The 23,016-nt window shown below is 40.1% G+C and overlaps 1 pseudogene; it reads right to left on the reverse strand.

Annotated features, from left to right (window-relative positions):
• Positions 1-8,915: 8,915 nt before the first annotated feature.
• Positions 8,916-23,016, reverse strand: part of LOC108717386 — a 57,983-nt pseudogene continuing 43,882 nt past the window's right edge.

Here is a 23,016-nt window from a genome sequence, read left to right on the forward strand (position 1 = left end):
GCCCGCCCCCAATCCCCTATAAACTTACCTTTTCCTTCGGTTCTTGTCCTGGCCGCGCCGTGGCCCCACCCCTTTGCGGTACAACCCCGCCCCTTTGATGTCACACCACGCCCCCTTTTTGTACCCGCCCCCACCAGCCGGAATTTTTTTTTTGCAAAAGGTGGCAACCCTAGTTTCAGTTGAGTCATCAAGTCTCTGCATTTTGAGCAAAATCCACAGAAGTCTGTTTATCCCGACTCTAATGAATGTGGAAAAGAGAGGAGGCTACTGCCTATTTCAGCTAGATAATTTTTCCGCCCCAGTGTAGCCCTAATTTTAGTGCCTCCCCCTGCCTGCCACTCATGAATACAGTACTACCGAACACACAGGGCTGTAGATTCAGGTTTCTGAGCTTCACGTTGGAGCCCAGAGATGTGCAGCCATTCAGAAAAGTGTAGGGCTGGATGCAAGTGTGTAAACAATGTCAGCTTCTGCTTCTGTTTCTTTGCACTCTCTGCACTTTGTAGCAGCCCTAAAATCTGTATAAAACACAAGAAACTTCAAGGTTTTAACACTTACCTTCTCCATATGAGTCACTAAACTTATCCTCAGCATGGGTAAAGGGCATTAAAGGACCAGTAACAGCAAAAAATTTAAAAAACATTTGTTAGTATGCTACGATAAAAAGACACATATTAAACTTTAAAGTCGCTAAGCCTTTATTAAGGAAACAACTTACCGAAACTCCGCGTACGCTCCTCTTCAGAAAAGGCGATTGGCGATCCATCGTGCGGCGCTCCATTTCTCATCCCTGCCTTCCTTATAGGAGATAGCCAGGGAGGAGATATCGAGCGCCGAACAATGGATCATCGTCACCGTTTCTGAAGAGGAGCACAAGCGGAGTTTTGGTAAGTTATTTCTTAATAAAGTCTTAGTGATTTTAAAGTTTAATATGTGTTGGCGTCTTTTTTTTACATGGCTTGATAACGGGAGGCCTCAAGGGCTCAGCACTCACCTGCATTTGATACAATGGGCCTCATTTACAAGTAGGGTTGCCACCTTTTATAAAAAATGTTACTGGCTGCTGGGGGGCGGGGCCTCAAAGGAGCAGGACGTGACGTCAAAAGGGGCGGGTGTGACGTCAAAAGGGGCGGGCATACCATCAAAAGGGGCGGGCCACGACACGGACACCACGGATGCTAGAAGAGGCAAAAGAAAAGGTAAGTTGCAGGGGATTGGGGGCGATTGGGGGCAGGCCGAGGGCTCCTTTTGATCGTATTACAAATTTACCGGCAGCTACATTGCCGGTAAATTTGTAATACCTGCCCCGGCCTTGGTAGGTATTTTACCGGCTTGGCCAGTAAAATACCGGCCGGGTGGCAACCCTATTTACAAGTTGTAAACACAGATTTACAAATGTTTTTTTCCAAGAGGGGTTTTAACGCGTGCAATAATAAATGAGTTCTTGTGCTCAGTACTTCACCCATATATATATAATGAAGGACTGTCCTTACCTGCACTGGAAGAAAATAGTTCTTTGTGTACAAAAGAACCAAAAATGTAATGATACTTAGCTTCTAATGGCAAACATAATGGTTACAACAACAACAACATGGAATGTCAGTGAGTAGGCTTAACGGGTTCAGTACCAATCCACAGGAACAGGTAGCAATGCAAAATGATATTCAAAGAAATTTCTTTTGCCTGGAGTGTTATACCCTCAAATAGGGGCTCTCCCCAGAGCTCTACATAGAGATTCATTAGAATTATAGAGGAAAACTAACAAGGCTACCAGCTGCACATTCATTGCTTGGGAAACAAAGGGTAAGCTATCCTCCTTCCATTCCCAACCTTGAGATAACGGTAGGATATATAATAATGAAGCTGTTTTCGTGAAAAAAAAGTTACAGTTCACATAGCCTGATTTCCATTGACCAACACTATAGCCATTTTGTCCCTTGCTGGTTATACTTACAGAACATCAGGAGTGAGAAGGAGAAACTACAGAGTAAAGCTGGCCATAGACGCAAAGATCCGATCATACGAATCATCTTACGATCAGACTTCCCCATCTCCCGACCTGCCACTAACCATTCAGATCAAATAAAGTAGAAAATAACAGATCAGTCGATGTTCTGCCCTGACAGCAATCGTACGATAGTTATGTCCGACAAAAGCTGGTGACAGTCTCCCACTGAAAATCGTACGATCGACAATACACGCTGAGGAATTATCGGCAGACGACAGAAATCTTTTAACCTGTCCAACCAACCAAATGACTGATCTCCGCCGGATGAAAAATGTCTGGACTCTCCACACATGGTCTGAAAATTGTACGAATCCTTGATTCGTAAGATTGGATCTTTGCATCTATGGTCAGCTTTAGCTTTTACAGGGCTAGTTAATGTGCCTCAGTGAGAGATAAGTCTATAGTAAGTAATTATGTCACAGTAATGCAGCAAGGTCACAATGCACAAATGCAAGGTCTACCTACAGGTCTATTTAATCTGCAAAGAACCAATTATTTAATACAGGTATGGAACCTGCTATCTTCCTGTAATTTAAATCTCCATACTTTGTCAACTAAAAAATAATTTAAACTTCAAATAAGATTGTTTTGCCTCCAATAAGGATTATTTATATCTTAGTTGGCATAAAGTACAAGCTACTGTTTTATTACTACAGAGAAAAAAGGAAATTATTTTTAACATTTTGAATTATTTCTATGGGTGATGGCCTTTGATTTCCGGATAATGGCTCCCACACCTGCACTGGCAGAACAGCTTACTTTATATAGTTTTAATTATAGACTTAATGTATGATTGGTGAGTAGCAAGTGCTGGCAAGCTAAAGTGAGCCTTTGCTAGCACATCTAGTACAAGGCACAGTGTGCAGCCAATGGATACCTATAAGTAACCTCTACTGTGAGAAGGTGTTAAGTACAGGGCTCTAGATGTGTCTTTTGTTCACAGGGGCCTCATAAGCGCATGACTTGTCCTGCCAAAAACACCCTTCCTTCCTATGTGCCTCCCCTTACAGCAGGCAAACATTTGCACCTGACAGAGATATCTACAAATGAGCATGAGCGAGGTGCAAAGCATGCCACATAGGTGTAGTTAATAAGGAATGTCCAACTTCTGGTGTTCTGGCTGCTATTGTTCTAAAATTCAGCATCAACCAGGCAGCTTTGGGTCTTCAATAACCATTGAAACATTGATTAAATATATGTTATGTGTGTAATTTTTTTTTTAAATTTTTCTAATTAGAGCCAAAGTTGGGTGCCTTTGGCTCTAAATACCTAAGGGGTAATTTATCAAAATCTGAATTTCTCATTATTTTCTGAAATCTAGGGATGCACCGAATCCAGGATTTGGTTCGGTATTCGGCCATTCGGGCATTTTAAGCAGGATTAGGATTCGGGCATTTTAAGCAGGATTAGGATTCGGGCGAATCCTTGTGCCTGGCCGAACTGAATCTGAATCCTTAAAATCATGTGACTTTTCACAAATTTTTTTTGTCGCGCACGTTCCCTCACCCTCATTGATTTGCATATGCAAATTAGGATTCTGATTTGGTTCGGTATTCAGGCGAATCTTTCACAAATGATTCGGGGGTTCAGTCGAATCCAAGAAAATTTATTCGGTGCATCCCTACTGAAATCATCTCTGGCCAAATCCGCCCGGTTATTTCCCCTTATTTAGCAATACATGTTTTTGAAAATCTTCCTGTGCAGGAAAAAACTAGAAAAAAACGTGAAAATTTCAAATTGTACAAATTTTTCGGATTTTCTGCCCGTAAACCATAAAATCTTTGGATTATTGCATGGAACCCAACGCAGATCAGGATATCTTTGGGACTTCGCCCATCGACAACCTGGGCAGTTCTGAAATGCTAGATTTTCAGATTCTGACTTTTTTCCATCCTCGGGGTACTATAAAATTCAGATTTTATAGTAAAATAAATTTTCGAGTTTTTGGCATTCGGACTTTAATAAATAACCCCTAATGTTTGAAATACAAATTAAACACATCAACAAATTAAATAAAATCACAGAAGTCTCTCTTAAAAAAAAGCTGACAAATTGTGAAGTAAAATCAGGCTACTTTGGCTTTAAATGCTACAACAGCACGGAAACATGTATATCCTCCAGGGATACTCAGCTCTCATACAAGACAGATTATGGTACTTGCAATGCTAATTTGCACATGGGATGGACATCAGTGAAAAAATTAATGTGGCCCCAATGTCCCAGAATATACAGAAAAGGTGCTGTGAGCCGGCTGCTCCACTTACAATTTTTATCACTTCTGAATTGCATTTTAATAGTACATTTTTCTTTTGCTCCGACATGAAAGAAAATTTGCTATCTCGTGGGACGGTATGGCTGAAAAGACATGGAAGGCAGTGTAAAAGGCTGTCTTGAAATATCAAATTATTTTGTAGCCGTATTCTACTGTACTGAGAGATGAGTAGAATGAATTTTAACCTGGCGTCACATTCTTATCACACTGTTAAAGAAAAAGGACAATGGTAAAGAAAATATGAATCTATTTGTCTTGGGAGAAGTAGATGTGTTGCAGGTAGGGTGACCCTTTGTATACAGACAACAGCCTGACAAAGAATAAAGCTAGAAATGATGTATCCAACACATAGGAATTCGTTAACAATACATGTAAAGTGTCCTTATGATTGATCAACATCTCCAAAATTGCACCTGGAGTTCCCTATATAGATATTCAAGCTCATGTGTTCCTGGCATGCCTGAAATACCTTCATGTGGTCTATCAATGACATTAATGGCAACCACCTATCACTGCTCCTGACAAACCAGTGATGATAGTCAGTCTTCATTCATGTCAATAACAGGTTTCATAGAGGGACATTGGAATGCTACACATGCCATAAGCCTTCTAGTCTACAACTCAGCTCAACTGAGGACCTCAAGGGGCTTATCATGCCAGGTATTAGGTTTATCTTCAGCTTCAGTTAAAAGTAAGAGGTCACTATGAATCAATGTCTAATGCCCATCTCTTAATTAATTAGGGGTAGGTGGACTTTGTAACACCTGGAGGTTTAGGAGCAGCTCTGTGTAAGTGCCGGATACTAAGGGCACGAAACGCGTAAGCTTGTTTGCACGACACTAGCCACAATATCACTATATGCATAAATAAAGTCATTATTGAGTATGGAAGACAGTCTCTGTGAAGTTTGTCTGGCACAGTATTGATATAATTAATCTGTTGGTCTAGGAGCAGTGCATTGTTTACCATATAGCCACTTAAAGGGCTATGCTTAGGATGGGAGCTTTAGGGGGCCTATATGATAAATAAAAAATGGGGTAAACCCCTTCCCTATTTCGCCACCGGAGATCCAGTTAAATCCAGAGGTGGCGCTTTGAAGGTACCTGTATCTTCTGCAATCTGCACATGTGGTACAGCAGGACTGCATAGGTGCCGGCTGTCAACAGAAGGGGACAGGATCTAAATACCACCATGCCTAGGAGTTGGTCAATCTTGGTTTAATTATCCTCGTTTATGGCCTGTTGTAAGACTGATCATCAGTTAGAACTGCTAAACTCTGTAGAGTCAACAGTTTGGCAACTTGTATTCATAGCAGCAGAGATGGATTGTTCTGTGCACACAATTAGACTCAACATTTGTATTGTATGTGATAAGAAGTGGCCAGTTTAAGAGACATTTGGGGACAGTATTCTTGGCATCTCATTATGTTAAGCGTAAGGCCACACGAGGAGATTCGGGAGATTTTGTCGCCTGGCGACTAAATGCCTCATCTTTTGTGCGACTATCTCCCCGAACTGCCTCAGCGTTTTTCCCCATAGGCTACAGCGCAAAATCGTCTGCGCTAATGCACACGCGGCGATGCATTTTCAATAGTCGCCCAAAGTTGCCTCACTGAGGCAATTTTGGGCGACTATTGAAAACGCATCGCCGTGTGTGCATTAGCGCAGATGACTTTGCGCTGTAGCCTATGGGGAAAAACATTGAGTGAGTTAACAGCACCAAGGAGGCTAATTACATTATTGCCAGGGGAACATGGTGCAACCTGCATGCCTTTCACCAAAATGGACACTAGCTTGCTTCCATATTGGTAAATTTTCATTCAAAGCTGTGATAGATGCAATTTAGTCACCCCCCAATAACAATGGAATTCTGGGAAGAACACTGCATTGTAGTTAAAACAACACAGAAGTACAGCAAAAGGTTCATTGTGACCAGTGGATTAGCCAATCTGTCCCACCGTATGTGCAGCCAGGGAGTGCAGCCCATTTTTAGTTACCCATCAAATGCAGCTGGTTATAATGAATTCATTTTAAACATGTCTTAACTGATTTAGTATGGGATAGCTAACACAATCATTATTTACCATATTTCACGGTTGATGAAGAGGTTTTGGAAGCAGCAAAGGAAGAATCAAATGACCTTAAAAACAAAGAGCTGGGAAAAGTGAGAGAGAAAGAGACAGAAATGTTAATTATATTCAAGCTTATTATCTGCATTCCCAGTGCTACAGAAAATCAGAAAACCATTAGAAAATTAAGCTGCCAAAACGAAGACTCAACTTTGTAGATATCCAGTGGAAATAAGCTGGAGAAGACTGAGGAATACTGGATCAAAAGAGGGAAATCAAGCCTAAGTGTGCCCTAGAGCTCCCCCTTGTATAATATGATCTCTTCTATTACTCACTTGTATGGAGTATTCTCTAGTCACAGGGTGAGCTCATTTGGTGTTTTAAGTTATTAAGGCTCTGCTGAATATAAAATGTCCCACACTGGGACAGTAGTTAAAAAAACTGGAACAGACACAAATAGCACTTGAATGATTAACATAACATGATTATAAACAAACTGCTTTCTTGATTATTGAAAAAAAAAAATTTCAGTGAACGTCTAGCACAAGTATGGGGTTCGTTATCCAGAAACCTTAATTTGGAAAGGCCGTCTCCAATCTTATCAAAATAATCCAAATTTTTAAAAATGATTTCCTTTTTCTGTGTAATAATAAAACAGTATCTTGTACTTGATCCCAACTAAGATATAATTAATCCTTATTGGAGGCAAAACCAGCCTATTGGGTTTATTTAATGTTTACATGACTTTCTAGTAGACAAGGTCTGCAGATCAAAATTATGGAATGATCCATTATCCGGAAAACCCCACGTCCCGAGCATTTTATATAACAGGTCCCATACCTGTATAACATATACAATCCGCACACCATCTAAAACGAAGAACAGGAATTTTGTGCAGTGTTATTACATTTACATTGCGTTAAGCAATAAGTTCTCAGTTTGGAACTAATTAGGGATGCACTGATACCAGGAATTAGTTTAGGGATCCGTAAAAAATCTGCTAAACCAAATCTGAAGCGTTGTTAGTTTAATGGAAATAAAAATGCAAATGCCATTTTGTTTGGATGAATATCACATTTACCACAGAATGTTTGGCAGAACCTAAAAATTAAGATTTGGTGTATCCATAGAAAACATGAGAAGGATCTAAAAATTCTAAAATCTGTGATTGATGATATAATATATAGCTGCTACAACTTCATTTTCTCCCCCATTTTCTCCCCTTTTTGCCTTAGAGGAAATAAGGCAAAAATGATTTCCCCTAGCATTGTCTACTGTGTTACTGACTGATTGACAAGTATAGACATATACACAAGGCTTCAAGGGACTGCCCATCTTTTACAAAGTGCTACCAGTGTGCTTGGGCTGTGAAAAATAAACATTGCTCCAAAAATAAGGCATTAACATGAAAGGCTCCATCATATGATATTAAAGGAACAATTTGGTGTAGAAATAGTGGGTAAATAGATAAAAAATGTAATGTATAAAGGCTGGAGTGACTGGATGCCTAACATAATAGCTGCTTTGCAGCTCTCTAACTCTGAGTTAGTCAGCGACTTGAAGGGAAGCCACATGGGACATAACTGTTCAGCGAGTTTACTCAGCATTCAGCTCAGATTCAAAAGCAACAGATATGACCCATGTGTAGGGATGTCGCGGACTGTTCGCCGGCGAACTTGTTCGCGCGAACATCGGCTGTTCGCGTCCGCCGCAAGTTTGCGAACGTCGCGCGACGTTCGCCAATAGGCGTTCGCGTCAAAATCGTTCGACCATTCGACCATTCGATCGCTAAAATCGAAGGATTTTCGTTCGAATCGAACGATCGAAGCCATTGGATTGAATGAAATCATTCGATCGAATGGCTTCGATCGTTCGATTCGAACGAAAATCGTTCGATCGAACGATTAAAATCCTTCGATCGTTCGAATCGAACGATTTTCGGATGTTCGAAGTTCGCAAACTGTTCGCGAACTGTCCGCGAACTGTCCGCATTTTTTGCCGGTGTTCGCGAACGGCGTTCGCGAACACATCGGCGGTTCGCTACATCCCTACCCATGTGCCCCCCCCCTCAAGTCATTGGTTACTGCCTGGCAACCAATCAGTGGAAACCAAAAGAGCTGCAAAGCAGGAAGTAGTGTTCTGGCTATTATGTTACACATCCAGTCACTCCAGCCTTTATACATTACATTTTTGGCTAACTTACTATATTAAAACATTTTTTATTTTGCACAGCCCATCTATTAACCTAGTTTTAATTTTTATACTGAACAATTCCTTTAATAAGCAACGTATGCACTTACCTGATCTGCGGTTCTGGGCTTATGAGAATATGGGAGGACGGGGCACCTGAGCATTATATTTGAATTGTGTATTTTTTTTTTGCATTGGTGGGACTTGTTAAAAGTGGAAATCGCTTTTTAAACGAAACTAAGTAGCCATAGGTAAGAGAAAATAATTACAAATTAACTCTATTGATATTTCCATTATTCAAAGGACAACTAAAAAACAACTTCCAGTGGCACTTTAGGTTGGATATCGAATCTCCTAAAGACTGGGAGAATATGTACTCACTCTTTCTCATGGATGCCCCTTCTCCATTCCTGCCTTTTAAAGCTCTTCTCTGGCTACTTCCACTGAGTTGATTGATGTTGCCTCTCGCAAGGTTGGTTCCAGGGGTTTGTAGCGTTGCTGCAATACTTCAGCCGTATCACGGAAGGGTCCCTGACAGAAACAGGATAAGCTAAATGTTTTATTATTGTTCCTTAAAGACATATTATGGGTGTCAGAGTACACAGGCAGATGTGTGAGGCATGTTTCCTTCCCAAATAATTAATAAACACAATCCCCCCTGAAACAGTTACAAATAACAAAAGGGCTGATAACACTTCTGTGATAGATGGAAGAGGAAACCACTTACATGCAACAACAAGGATTTCCCGCAATATAAATTGCTAGGACTTAATGAAAGATGGAAGAAATCTAGCAAACTAGAATAGATTACATGCACTTAAATGGGATTGTAAACTTCTTGGATGGATGGTAAATCTATAGTATTATTCCTAGGCAACATGACAAAAACAGTTCTTGAACAGGATAACAAACAATTATTGTTGTGTAAATTTACAGCTTAGATTTGGTGAAATCCCATTATTTCCGATAGAAAGACAAATCGCTTTTATGTGGCAAAGTGAGATAAACATTTGTCGATATTTGCTGGAAGTTGCTGAAATGTTATTTGAAATACCGTAATGGAATGTCAGTAACATTTACCATTTCAGCAACATTTCCATTACTACACTGACAAATACGTTACGTCTCTTTTCTTCTTTCCCCCTCTCCCTCTTCCTCCCCATGACATATAACACTTACCTTGATTTGTGCATGTACATCCAGTACCCTACTACCAAAAGCAGCACACTATATATATAGGCATGAGATGGCCCTTTCCTGACTGTTGTTCCTAAATTAGGTGGGTGATGTCTCAGGGGATACAGTAACCCTACTACACCTCCTTGGTGGAGCACAGACCTGCCCTAACTAGGATGTCACTATCTGATCATCATGCACAGGTTCCCCTACTACCTTAGGGCTTGGTCTTGGCCTTGGTACCCAGGCCTACCTCCACCTTAGGCCCTCTAGCAGATCCACCACCTGCTAGACTGGAAGAGAAAAAGAGCTCCCTTACGTTACATATTTTCTGAACATAAACTGGTTACAATATCCCTGGGGCAATTTGTAAAACTTCCCTCCCACAGGGCCTAGGTGACAGAACCAGTGCCATTTAAGCATGAGATGAAGGCAGAACCAAATATCCACACCCAAAATGTATTCTTTTTGTTGCAGAACACAGCTTCTATAGCTGGAAATATGTTATAATCCTGACATTATTAGACATAAGTGTGATAGTGGTTTATGTTCCTCCATGGCTACCTAGGGGAACTGAGCTGCCCTCTAGACTCACGTGTATGACATGAGCTGCATAGGGAGCTCAGAAAAACACAAACTAATCTTAAGAAAAATAGGTGCAAAATGGTGCTATGCACCTGCTAATGTTAGAAGTGCAGTGCTATGTGCATGGAAGTTTACAATTTACATTATGTACCTTTCAGAGAAGAGGAAAAATAACTCAATACACAAGAGGAGCGCTAAGAACATAAAGTAATCCAGTTGGTAGCATAGGCAGTCATTTACAAATTGGCCTCAAGGGATAATCACTATTCTAAGTATGTTTATGGTCTCTTTCGATAATTCTACGCCAGCAGAAGCATTCCCCTATACAGTGTTGGATTGGGACACCAGAGGCCCACCCAAAAACCTTTGACCCTGGGCCCACCCAGTAACCTTAGACCAGGGGCCCAATCACTATTATTCTTCCTCTCCTTACTCAACCTCTATTCTCCTAGTCTCTTTTCACTGTAACGTACTAGTCAGTTGGAACCAAAGGTTCCAACTAACTAGTACGTTACAGTGCCCCAACATGGCTGCTCGAACTGGGAGCTCCTTCCCAGTGCGAGTGGCCTAGCATTGGCGGGGGGCTTATTTTATTTTTTTTTAAAAAATACTTTTACTCTCAGCCGCAGTGGGGGCTCTATTAGGCTGCACCTTTGGTTAGGGATAATATATTTAGCCAACAGGTGCTTTTCAAGTTACTAACAGGCTACACAACCTTAGAAACAGTATAACAGATTTTTAAATAGCATGGAATTCATGAAGTTTGGTTAGCAGCAAGTTTTCCATTTGCAAAGAAAAATCACGTGAAATCCATGGTAAGGTACTGATGGCAGAATAATGTTTCAGTGTTTCATCCATGCCTTAATCATTACTTATATCTCATTTCTACAGAGATGCCAAGAAGAAAACACGTACTTAAAAACCGATTTTACCTCCCCATATTCTGACTTTAAATCGGTTATCCCTAACAAGACTCAGCTGGAGTTTCAGCCGGCAATGAGTGAAGACTGTAAGCCTAATAAAAAGAAATGATTCACGCCTCATTTATGTTCACTTATGTTTTACATTAATAGAAACCAATAATAGGAACCGGTTTCCATAAAAGTCATGGACCGTAAATAACACAAATGGCAAATAAGTATCATTTAGTACTTTTCACAGCTGGACAGAAAGGTTGCTGCATTCGAAAGCACTTAATGGAATTTTTATTTGAACTTTAAAGAGATGCAATATCTACGTTTAAGACTCTACTGGAAACGGTAAAATGTCGTTTTGAAGATGTTTTTATTTCCCTGCCTTGCTCACAGCTGAGTCTTAAAGTGACAAACTTGCTAGTATATTTGTATCAAAATGACTGCATAACAAAGGTTCCATTAATGATCAACGATTAGCCTTGAGAAGGATTTTAATAATGAAAAGCTAATTCAATCCATTCTTAAACACTAATGACACACAGGACATTTGGTCCATTACTGCAATTCAACTTACTTCTACAAGCTAATAGAACATGGTGATGATTGACCACTGGTCTTGTTCACAGAAAAACATTGTTGCTAAAAACAGATATGTCGATATTAAAGATGCCAGAGGTTCAGCAGCCCAATAACAGTAATGTTCCAGGCCTTCAAAATTATCTCCAGCAGCTCCCCATCTTCTGGTCTTGTTAGACCATCTTTTTGTGTGTCAGTGGCAGTGCACATGCTCAGTGTGACATTTATATTCTATATAAATATATATATATATTATATATGTTATATTATATTGTCCCTCGGGTAAGTGACAGCAGCACAGAGCATCTGCTGGGAATCAGTAGAAAAGAAGATGGGGGAGGTACTAAAGAGCTCAGGGGGCCTTGGGCTGGTACAAACCCCCAAAACCTAATGTGCAGCATTTCTACCCTACTTATTTGTTAAGCTTTAGTTATCCTTCAGTGTTATTTTAAAGGGGAACTCCACACAAAGTTAACTTAAACTTTTTGAGAAGTAAACATCATTTCAAGCAACTTTGCAATATACATCAATTAAAAAATATGCAGACTTTTCATGATTTGATCATGATCTATGGAACAGTTTCTTAAACCTAGCCCCCTGCTTTGCTGAGCTGGCTGACTACTGTACTTTGTATCAACAGCCATCAGTGCTACGCAATATGTTGGCGCTATATAAAATACATGTTAATAATAATAATCTGTCCTTAGCCTGCATCCTCCAAACCCTACAGTTCCCTGCACACATGATTCCAGTAAGGAAAGGAACATTATTGTGCAATGCATTGTGGGTTATGTAGTTCCTGCATGCTGTGTGTAAACTGTGAAGAAGTTGTTACAATTTGTAACATCAGTGTTTAGTCCCTCCTTCCCTGCCAGGATTTCAAATGATGCAGAAAGAGAAGAACTGTTAAACGGCTGTTTTTCAGCATAGAAAATTGCATTTATTCATACTTTTTGAAGAAACAGGTAACTGTGATGGGTATATTAGGGGTTTCTATGTTATGTGGGCCTCTTTATCAAAATTTGGGTTGGAAGCTGGAGTTCCCCTTTAAGTGCCCTAGAGTGTTGACAGGTGTTGATTGAGTTGTAACTAAGCTGCCATGCCCCCCCCCCAGGCCTGGATTTGTGGAAAGGCCACCAAGGCCTGGGCCTAGGGCAGCAGGATTTTAGGGGGCAGCATGATGCCCAGCCACATTGCTTCAGAAACACTGGGGATGTGCAGGAGATACAATCATTTTTTTACATTTCCCGTGCACTAATCCCCATTGCTCCGGTTCTGATGATGAAAATTTACACAAATAAAAGGGAGGGGACCGCGGGGAACAGCAGTGAACCTAGGGGCACCCACTATGTAAATCCAGCCCTGCCACCCCTCCCCCCAGAAAACCTTATACCTTGCCAGAGGGGCATTTACTTAACCGGTCACCCTTAAAGGTTTCACATATTGGCTGTGACTGCTTTTGTTCATTTTTCCTTGCCAGATATTGTATGTCTCATTATAAGGGTAAAAACACATATTGCTCCTAAAACGTCCATTAACATTGCAGAATGACATGGTTAATATTATACAGTATATCACAATTTTTGACTGATTGACTGAAGAAACATACTGTACCTGTGGTCTCTTCTTGCCAATTGGTGGTAGAGGCTATATGATGGAAAAAGATATAGTGTCTCTGCAGTCTGAATAGAGTAGATCTTGATTTTCCACCTTTTTCTTTGGACGATCGTTATGACTTAATGGCCTTGCCTTTTGTAGCAGAATCTCCATATTATCTGTAAAGGATCTACAGTATAAGGCAAATTGTACACACCAGGAATCTACACAACAATTATTACAGTAGGATTCTAACAACATATACTTTTATGTGAAAAAGTAGAAAATCTACTATGAAGCATGACTCGCTGGCAAGAATGGTTGATCCAACAAATGCAGAAGAAAACTCAGCAGAGTAAGAGTTAAAATAGGATGGGGTTGGATGGACCATAATAAGAACTGATCTAAAATCTGATTCCTAAAAACAAATGAAGGTGTATATTCCAAAATCACATTTCTCCAGATAAGAACAACAATAAAAATATATAATTCTAAAGTCGTATATAATAAAACAGGAATAACCAGTACCAAATCTGTTGTCAACATGACACTAGGGGTCAAAGTTTTTGGTTAAAACTCACAAATTCAAGTTGGGAATAATCCAAATATGAATTCGAGATTTATCATACTTTGACCCTGGGAACAACTCAAATTTGATAGTACACCACCTAAAACCTGTCGAGTTCATGTAGAAGTCAATGGCAGAGGTCCATTGACCCATTTGAAGATTTTAATAGCCTTCCTGATATTCAAGTTTTTTTGGAGAAAAAACCTGATTCGCGTTTAGTCGAATTCGATTCGAGTTTTCGGTTCGGTAATGTTGGTTTGAGTTGTAGATGTTCGAGTTTTTTCTCACATAAGATACTATTTGAGTTTCGAGGTCATTCGAGTTCATTCAAGTTAAAAAAAATGATATAACTCGACTTTTGATAAATCTGCCCCTAGAAGTTAATTTGAAGGACACATCCCTTGAAATTAGCTGTCTGGTTAGGCAATATATACTGAACACTGCTACTGATCAATGAACTCTGATCAATCAATTACAATTCTGGATTTATCATTGAAAATAACAAATATAACCCGATTAAATTCTACATTGATCTAATTCAAATAGAACATAGACAAATGCATGTCTGCAACTCATATCAATTAATATCGATCTAACACTTGTCCATAGCCTATGATGGAATTGAATAATTCAGATCAAGGGTTGTTTTGGGGTTCCGACACACTGAAATCATCAACGTTTTTGGAAAATGATGTTGTGGACAGAGCTATGATGTCAACACAACTGCAACTGGATGGGATTTATTGCAGGTTTCACAACGCTGGAACCTGCAGTGAAGGGTTCGAACTGGACAGCCCCTTGAAAAACTGGGCTCTCCCAACCTCAACCCTAATTAAAGACGATGTCCCCCTAAAACGACATTTTATTTGCATAATTGAAAAAAAAAAGTAATTCTAAGCAACCTTCCAATAAGCATAAAATATATTAGTAGTTCTAAAGTTATCTGTAAAATTGCCACCGAAAGCAGGATCTGTCTGGGTATGTTCTCTGCACTACAAGTTCTGAGACCTCTAATAAAGTAGCCGGAGCCAGACCTAAAGGAGAACTAAGCATTGCTTCAAAAGTCAGAATCAGGAGTACATATAACAGGCAAATAATGCTTTCAATCTATATGATCATTCACAGAAAGTTTTATGACCATAAAAAAATTTGTAAGGATAAAGTATATTGGAAATTTGCTTAAAATGACATTCATTTTCATTGTCCAAAATACTTTTGTCCAGAGTTCCCTTTAAGCATGATTTCTCATCCTACTATTCAGTTCTTCTTATTAATCTTTTATATTAATTTTTAAACAAACATTAAGGGGTTTATTTATCAAAAGTTGAAAAGTTCTAATTTCTGAAAACGACTCCGACTCTGACTCTTTCCCCCTATTTATCGATACATTTTTCAGAAAATTTCTTGTGGGGGAAAAAATCTCGATAAAATCGTGAAAAAAAATCTGAATTGTACAAATTTTTTGGATTTGTTGCAGAAAAAGGTTTTTTTCTGATTTGACGCCCGAAACCTCCAACTCTTTTATGAAGCCCAAATACACAACATTTTTTGAAGCCCAAATACACAAAATCTTCAGATTATTGAACACAACCAGGGCAGATGAGGATATCAACGGGACATCTGCCATTGACTTCTAAATGAACTCGGCAGTAGTGATGGGCAATTTCTCCCGTTTCGATTCCCTGAAAAATTTGCGAATTTCCCGCTAAATTCACGAAACGGTGAAACATTATCGAACTGCGAATTTTGACGCGGCGTCAAAATATTTCCAATGCCGGCAACAATTCTGATACCCATTAAAGTCAATGAGCGCCTAGAATTGTCGCAAGCGTTGGAATTGTCGCCAGCGTCTAAAATATTTTGACGCCAGCAAATTTTTGCGTCAATTTCACAATGTATTCGCCAGCAGCGAAATGCGGAAATTCGCGCCTATCGAATAAATTTGCCCATCACTACTCAGCAGGTCTGATTTGGAGAACTTTTTTATTCAGACACCATCGGAGTTTAATAAATCACGAAAAAAATCGTGTTTTTTTTTTCCTGCGAAAAAATGTGTGTTTTTCCCTTCAAAAGCCCGACCACAAAAAAAATAAACTTTAATAAATAACCCCCTACGTGAGCCCAGCCACCAGCTCTGCATACAGCGAACCACATTTTTATTCATCTCATTTGTTGAATTGTTTTAATTGTTTCCTGTAACAAAAACAAAAATAACACAAAAAAGATTTCGGAGAATGAAATTCCTATTACTTCCTCCAGACAGAAACCTTGAGGGACTGCGGCACAACATATTCTCTGAAACAAGTGATGAGGGCTGCTGCGGCTGCGATGATTTTCTGGGGACTTCATTTTCTGCAGCAATTTTTTGAAGTGACAAAAGACTGCTGGGAAATCTGTGCTAACCCACAGCTAAGTTATTCCTAGTACTGTCATACTAACTTCCAACTCAATAAGTCCTGGCGAATCTCTCGAGGAAACCCTGTTAATAGCTTCTTTCTGACCTCCTTGCATCAGACCCTGCTGTTGACTGCAAGCCCAATGGTGAATATGGCAAATGAGCTGTGAAAGTGCTGCCTTTTTTTCCCCTCAACGGCCATGATTCTGACATGTCAGAAAATGAGCTGTACAATATTTTTATCTCCTTTTTTCTTTCCCAAGAATTATATGTGTAGTTTCCATCATGGGCAGCCATGCGTGACCTGGAATATTAATTGTGACGGGTCAAGCATACTGGTAAATGTATCATTTATTATCCCGTCATCCTTAGGTCCACATTAATATTTTCAATCACTTTCTATTTCTGACAATCCATCTTTCCAGCTTCCCTTTCCCTCATTTTTTTTCATAATTAAGCGCATGAATAAAGAAGTACGAAACGTGGAGACGATAAAAAAATTCCCTTAGACGTCAATTAAAACGGTGCCATAAAGCTTTCACGTCTTCCTTTTTTTTTTCTCTCTCTCCTTTATTACTTCATCAATTGGCCTTAAATTCAGATGTGCCTTGGTGCTGCCAGAATTACTTTCAAAGTAAAAGTTTCATGCTCTTAAGAGAAAAGAAAAAAGTTCAAGTACATTTTTTTTAATGCTGATTGAAAAATCTTGTCAAAGAAATAAAAAGCTCTCCGTAATTCATTATTTCCCTTCTGAATTGATGATGAATTTTACTAGTTATTTAACTGTAAACTAATAATCATAACATATTTTGACAATGGATTAAAAAAACTGCAGGATGTTTTTGTTTTGAAGTCTTGTAATATGATAATCTCTGAATATAAGGGCAGTAGTGAGGGGCGAATTTCTCCTGTTTCGCATCGATGAAAAATTCTGGAAACTCCAAAATTGACGCCTGCATCAATTTTGACGCTCGCGTCAATTTTGACACTGGTGTTAAAGTCAATGAGTGTCCGAATAGTGTTTTGACGCAAGCCACTATTCGGATGTGCGTACAAAATTTTTTGACGCCATCGAATTTTCGCCGACAAATTTTCTCTGCAGTTTTGCGAATTCTAATTTCTACCAGGCAAATTTATTCGCCCATCACTAAACAGCAGTGCAGAGTCATTGAGCTATGTTTATTACATGGGCAAATTTGTCCCGTTTTGCCGAAAAATTTGCGGAGTTCCCGTGAAATTCCCAAAATGGCAAAAAAATTGTGAAATGCATCAATTTTGAGGCTAGCGGTAAAGTCAATGGGCGTCTGAATTATGTTGACTAGCGACAGATGTTTTCAACATTTTTTGACGTCAGCGAATTTTTGCGGCAGTTCCGCGAATTTATTAGCCGGCTGAATTTATTCGCCCATCACTAGTAAATAGTAGCGATGAGCAAATTTTTTGCCAAGTTTCGCTTTGAAAATAGACTCCATTGTGAGAAAGAAAAATGTGTAAAAAAAAAAAATTTGCGCGTCAAAAAAAAATTTGACACCAAATAGTAGACGTTAAAATTTTTTCAAAAACAACATACCATAATGAATAGCACATGCAGGTGCAAAGAATAAAGTGAACCCTGTACAGGTACGAGATCTGTTATCTGGAAACTAGGGATGGACGAATTTTTTCGGCTCATTTCGCCGAAAAAATGACGCCCATAGACTTGTATGGCGGCGTGCGTAAAAAAAAAGACGCGTGTCAAAACAATTTCGCCGCGCGACAATTTTTTTTTGACGCCCATAGACTTTAATGGGTGTCTGCGACATTTCACCTGCAAATTTTTGGCGAAGCGTATACGGGTCAAATTCGCCCATCCCTACTGGAAACCCGTTATCCAGATAGCTCCGAATGACTAAAAGGCTGTCTCCCATAGACTTCATTTCAATATTTGGAAAACTGGGCAGACTATCTTGACCTGGAAAGCCCTTCCGAAAACCGGGCTGTCCGGGTCAAATCCTGACAGGTGGAAACCTTAGTTCGGCAGTACTGCATTTGGAGGGTAAAAGGTAAGTGGGCACCCCACACCCCTAGCTTGCTACACATGCAGGCAATGAAGAACATGAGCTCTAATGAGTAGTGATAGACGAATTTGCGGCGAATTTGCGCGATTCGTCGCCAGCAAATAAATTAGCAAAACGTCCGCGAAAATTCGCGGCAAAAATTCACCGGCGTCAAAATTTTTTTTTAGAAAAAACAGGCGCTGGCGCTAAATATAAACGGGCACACGCGTCAAAAATGAGACGCCGGCGCTGTTTCGCAAATTTTTCGCCGTTTTGCTAATTAACGGCGCAAATTCGCCCATCACTACTAATGAGTAAAATCAGTGCAAGAAGCAGCAGCAATTGCTCAAACTCATTTAAGGTGGTGCAACAGTAAACGGGCTCGGACCTGTTTGCTGGAAAGTCTGTGTGTGAATTAGACATTGGTGTATTGTGACATGATGTAAACTTAAACAATAGTAATGGAGAACACTGACTGTAGAAATGACAACACAAAGGAGAGGAGTAAATGAAATATTTGTTAGGGCAGGGACTGCTGAATCACCACTGACCACTGCACTTCATCTTAATTATCCAGACAAAGTAGTGCCAAGGGATTTATAAAAGTCCCACTCGGCAAATAATTGCCCCACTCTTAGGAGATAGTCAGAGTGTTAACACCCTGTCACAGTCCAGCGTTTAATGCCCCATTCAGCATTCAATTACTCTTGATGGGAACTAAAGGCAACACGATCGTTTCTCGGCTACTACACTTATAACCGCGCACCCGCAATGTTTAACGTGAAGATAAACAGCTGAAATGTTTTCTTTTGGCAGAAAATGAGCATTTCCACTGCACTTGCCCACGGAAGGGAAAGATTTAGAGCATGTTTAAGTTTATTGGCCGTGAAACACTAGTGGCCCTGCCTGGGTGGGAATTGCCAGTAGACCCTGCTGGGAAGAATCTCAGAGGCAGTTTGGCACAATTACAGACTTTACAGACAATCAGTTCCTACTGTTAGCCTGGCCCTGTGCAATGTATTATGTGTGAATGAGGGAGATGCAGTTCATACTTCCTAAATAGCATCTGTTTCCTATTTATGCAGTGCTGATAATATACAGGACTGCATGTACAGCCACCCACAGGGGGGGGGGGTATTTACTAAAACTCGGCTTTTTCTCACTATAATTAAAAAAAAAAAACAACCAAACTCCCAAACCCTAATCCTTTTAATTTACCAATAAATCTACTAGAATAAAATTGTTGTGGGTAAAAGTCGCAACAAAATCGTGGATCAATTTGATTTGTGCAAATTTGAGAATCCTGAAGGTATAAAACATGTTCCAATTGTTAAAGGAGAACTAAACCCCTCCATAGCAAAAGCCCCCCTTCACTGCCTGCCCCTTCCCCGAAAACCTAACTATATGGAATTGTTCCCTTAACAATTTAAATTTATCGGATTATGGAACAAAAACCAGCGTCAAACAGACAGAACTCTTGAGAATCCTGAAGGTATAAAACATGTTTCAATTGTTGAAGGAGAACTAAACCTCTCCGTAGCAAAAGCCCCCCTTAACTGCCTGATATCACCCCCTCCCCAAAAAACCCAACTTTATGGAATTGTTCCCTCAACAATTCAAATTTATCAGATTATGGAACAAAAACCAGAGTCAAACAGAAGAAACTATAGAGAATCCTAAAGGTATAAAACATGTTCCAATTGTTAAAGGAGAACTAAACCCCCCCAGTGGCAAAAACCCCCCTTAATTGCCTGCCATCGCCCCCCTCCTTGAAAACTCGACATTATGGAATCGTCCCCTCAAAAACTCAAATTTATTGGATTATGGAACAAAAACCAGCGTCAAACAGACAGAAACTATAGAGAATCCTGAAGGTATGAAACATGTTCCAATTGTTAAAGGAGAACTAACCCCCCCCAGTAGCAAAATCCCCCCTCTGCCATCGCCCACCTCCTCAAAAACTCGACTTCATGGAATAGTCCCCTCGACAACTCGAATTTATCGGATTATGGAACAAAAACCAGCGTCAAACAGCCAGAAACTATTGAGAATCCTGAAGGTATAAATCATGTTTCAATTGTTAAAGGAGAACTAACCCCCCCCAGTAGCAAAATCCCCCCTCTGCCATCGCCCACCTCCTCAAAAACTCGACTTCATGGAATAGTCCCCTCGACAACTCGAATTTATCGGATTATGGAACAAAAACCAGTCAAACAGCCAGAAACTATTGAGAATCCTGAAGGTATAAAACATGTTCCAATTGTTAAAGGAGAACTAACCCTCTCCCAGTAGAAAGACCCTCCTTAACTGCCTGCCATTGCCCCCATCCCGAAAGCCCGACTATATGGAATTGTTCCATCAACAACTCAAATTTATCGGATTATGGAACAAACACTGGCGTCAAACAGACAGAAACTATTGAGAATCCTGAAGGTATAAATCATGTTCCAATTGTTAAAGGAGAACTAAACCCCTCCGTAGCAAAAGCCCCGCTTAACTGCCTGCCATCGCCCACCTCCCCTCTCTGCACTGTACATTAGTCAAAAAGTAGCCCCTGAAAAAGAACCTGACCCTAATACGCAGAGCTCAGGATTCGGCTCTTTTTTGGTAACAAATACTTTTGTTGTAGAGACACCAACATAGTTTTAGATTTCAGGCAGGACCTGGCCATACCTTGATATGCCCTGGAATCCTGCAGTGCCCAATGCTGCTTGTTTCTGAGGACTTTTGGGGGTGACCCTGCAAAATTCTTGTTAGCTGCCATATTTGTGGTTAGTCTATGCTACATATTCTATAACAAACACTTTTTAATGTGTATTTTTCCTTTTAAAATGCAATAACATCAGCAAAAAAAAAAAAAAGTTGTGACTGCTAACCCAAAACCAGCAAGCGAAAGTTTCACCTAAAATAGGCTCAAAAAAAAAGTATTTTGCTTAGCTGTCAGTGCAATGGATGAGAAGTGCAATGACTGCTCTTTAGGTCTTCTCTATTAGGACTGAATCTATATCAGGATGTTTCAGAGAACATTGTGTCCTGTATTCTATTTTAATATCTGGCCAACTCGCAGCTTCTCAGCAAAACAGCACAGGAGCCTCCTGGCTTATTCCGGATACATTACAAAATGATGCGTGGAGAGAATTAAAAACTGCACGTGGTACCAGAGCATAAACATTTTAGATACAAGGGGGCATATTTACTAAAGGGCGAAGTGACAAACGTTAGCGAAAATTCGCCAGCTTCACGTAATTTCGATACTTCAACGATTTACTAACAGGCGCAGGCGTAACGGGGTTAGTTCCAGCGCAGACCACAGAAACTTCCAAATAGGATAGGGACCTCTCCCATTGACTTATACACAACCTTAGCAGGTCTGAGATGGAGGATTTTCAGATTCAGACTTTTGGCTATAAAAAAATCTTGGAAAAAAAATGTTTTCCCACTAAAAATTTGGATTTGAGTTTTTATGCATTCGGACTTTAATAAATAACCCCCAAAATGTTGTATCAATTCTGACCTGAGCACCCAGTTTTTAAAAACTGTGCACACAAGTTTAAAATGTGCCCACAAAATAATTTGTTTGCGCAAATAGCCCGAGAAGGAATTAGAGGGAACACTGCCCCTCACCCAACATGTTCTGTGTACTGGAGCATGTTTAATTAAATGGTTAGGTGTAAAGCACCACACAGAACATTTTGGGTCAAGGGTCTGGCCGCATGAGCAGATTCGGGGAGATTAGTAGCCCCAGCAACAAATCTCCTCTTCTTCGGGGCGACAATCTCCCCAAACTGCCTCACGAGGAAACTCCGGGCGACTTCGGAAAACGAAGCACTGCGTGTACATTGCCCCAGGCAATTTTCATTTTAGCTGGGCGAGGGCAGGGGGTAAGCAGTTCAGGTAGATTGAAGAAGAAGGTAGACCCGAAGAAGAGGAGATTTGTCGCCCCGAATCTGCTCGTGTGGCCAGACCCTAAGTGATTCTGTTAAAGAAATGCCTTGATTTGGGGTGCCAGCTTCTCTAGTCAGTAGGCAGCAACAAATGGAGCAGAGGTCAGTGGAATAAAATCTGTGGATGGTGGGATAGCTACATATATTTATTGCTTTTTTATTTAAAGCAGGTGAGATCTCACCACACAATTTATTGTGCAAGTTACATAGGCAGTACTACACCAGCCTTTGCTCCATTTGTATAATGAAAAGGTCCTCTAATTCAATGCATCCAATACGTTACTTCTGCTACACTGCAGGTATACTGTATAAAGGAATGCTGACATGTTTAATTAGGTGCTGCCCCGGTAGTTCCGCCACTGGTTAAAGGTCTTGTAAGTACTTAAAAGAAATATTCCATCTGACATTTTTAAGACCCTTGGAAAAACCCAATCTTGTATATTGCTAAACCAAGGAAAACCCATCAGGCACTCAAAGATCCTACAGATAGGAACTGCAGACTTTATTTTAGGCCTGCATGCACGTAAGCACTTAATCATGAGCCTAGAATTAAATGCCTTAGTGCACAAAATGTGTGTGGCACTGGCTTTCTGTATATCTACTATTTGGTTAAAAAAAAAGTCTACTGTTCCTTTAATGTGAGTGCCTGCTGGTTTTCCTTGGTCTTGTCACGGTCGGCACCCAACAC

The sequence above is a fragment of the Xenopus laevis genome, chromosome 5S (assembly GCF_017654675.1).
Source record: "Xenopus laevis strain J_2021 chromosome 5S, Xenopus_laevis_v10.1, whole genome shotgun sequence".
NCBI classification, from domain to species: Eukaryota; Metazoa; Chordata; class Amphibia; order Anura; family Pipidae; genus Xenopus; species Xenopus laevis.